The following is a 2,384-nucleotide window of genomic DNA, read 5'->3' as shown; positions in this document are numbered from 1 at the left end:
TATATATATATATATATATATATATATTAAGATTAAGAGCAATATATATATATATATATTATTAAGAGCAATATATATATATATATTATTAAGAGCAATATATATATATATATATATATATATATATTGCTCTTAAATTTTCTAACAGGAAATAAATGAAACTCTTAGGAGTGATGGATATGTTAATTAGGTTGGTTGATATAGTTACTGTACATTAAAACATCAATTTGTGGGCTAGAGAGGTGACTCAACTGCCAAGCCTTTATCCCATCACTTGGGAGGTAGAGGCAGTCGGATCTTTATAGTTTTAAGGACAGCCTGGTCTACAAGGTGAGTACCAGATCAGCTAGGGCTGATACACAGGAGAAACCCTGTCTCATGGGGAAAAAAAATACCAGGTTGTGTTGTGCTAGAAGCACGGCTCCAGACAGACCACACCAGGCCAAATAGTTCCACTTGAGGTGTATTATAGAACTGAAGGGCAAAGGAGGCAGCGAAGGAGAAGGGTGTGGGGGGTGGGGGGGAAAGATCGATCAGAGGGGTTTTCCTTTTATTTGGATAGTGATGTAGCTGCAGGTAAAGGTGGGAAGTGAGCCAAGTAGATTCTGGGAATATGGTGGCAGTTGCCTTGGCAACAGGTGTGCTGGTAGATGTCGCCTAGGTGTGATGTCACTGGGTTTGGAACGGATCCTGATAACAATAGGCTGTACACTGTAAAGAATTTTTTGTCAGTTTTACCTTAGTAAAGCTGAAGAGAAGTAAATGAAGATAGGTGATAGATAGATAGATAGATAGATAGATAGATAGATAGATAGATACGTAGAAACATAGATACATAGATACATAGATACATAGGTTGATAAATAAATGATAAATAGATGATTGATAGATGTGCTGGCTCTTTGGCTACATAGTGTGAGTGGAATGAGGGATGTCTAGTCAAGATCAAGAGTATATTGGTAAATACAGCCTAATGAGTTTGTCATGGTTAATCTCAACTTTTAATTTTAAGAAATCTAGAATCACCCAAGAGGCCTCTGAGAATGCCAGGGTGTATGTATATATTATTAGAAATATATTTTTTCTCTTATGATATATTTTAATTACAACTTCCCCCTCCCAAATCCATATCTCCCTACCCACCCAAATCCATGCCCTTTCTTTCTCATTAGAATGCCGTCACTTAAAAAAAAAATAATTAGTAAGCACTCGGGAGGCAGAGGCAGGCAGATTTCTGAGTTCGAGGCCAGCCTGGTCTACAGAGTGAGTTCTAGGACAGCCAGGGCTACACAGAGAAACCCTGTCTCGAAAAACCTAAAAAATATATATATATAAATTAATAAAAAGACAAAATAAAAATAAACTAGAATAGGACAAAACAAACAGAAGTAACACAAAACAAACAGAAGAAACAGAGCCAGAGAAAAAGTACAAGAAACACATATAGAAACAGAGATGCATACATTTGCACACACAGAAATCCCATAAACTATATAAGCAAAGGGCTTGTAAGGTAAACAAACAAACAAACAAAAACAAAAACCTGACAAAGCATTGTAAGACAAAGAACTCTCAAAATGCTGTTGAGTTTTGTCTTGGATATCTACTTGGCCTGGAGAGACTCCATCAGAGAAAACCACTTTCTCATTTTTGACCAGTTATCAGTTGGAGAATGCTTCTGGGTTAGGGATGGGGCTAGTGTCTACTTCCCTTCTTGGCACTGGAACTCTATGTGGCCCAGAACTGGGTGTGTTCTGTGCATGTTTACAGTCTCTCTGAGTTTATATGAGCTTTGTTCTGTTGATTTAGAAAGCCTTGTTTCCTCATGTCCTCCATTCCCCCTCTGATTCTTTTTTTTTTTAAGATTTATTTATTCATTTTATGTATATGAGTATACTGTAGCTGTACAGATGGTTGTGAGGCATCATGTGGTTGCTGGGAATTGAACTCAGGACCTCTGCTCACTCCGGCCCAAAGATTTATTTATTATTATATGTAAGTACACTATTGTTGTCTTTAGACACACCAGAAGAGGGCATCAGATCTCATTACAGGTGGTTTTGAGCCACCATGTGGTTGTTGGAATTTGAACTCAGAGCAGTCAGTGCTCTTAGCTGCTGAGCCATCTCACCAGCCCCTCCCCTCTGATTCTTACTGTTCTTTTGGCCTCTTCTTCATAGGGTTCCCTGAGTTTGAGAAAAGTGATTTGGTGGTGACCGTGTGGGAGAATTGTCTTGATTAGGTCCACAAGATAGAATCCTCGAATACTCACTCTCTCTGAGTAGCAGCAATCTCTAGGTTGGAGTGATAGATCTTACAAAAAAGGAAGAAAGAAAGAAAGAAAGAAAGAAAGAAAGAAAGAAAGAAAGAAAGAAAGAAAGAAA

The sequence above is a fragment of the Mus pahari genome, chromosome 5, assembly GCF_900095145.1.
Source record: "Mus pahari chromosome 5, PAHARI_EIJ_v1.1, whole genome shotgun sequence".
Lineage (NCBI taxonomy): Eukaryota > Metazoa > Chordata > Mammalia > Rodentia > Muridae > Mus > Mus pahari.
The sequence above is the reverse complement of the archived record's forward strand: the minus strand, read 5'-3'. Positions refer to the sequence as shown.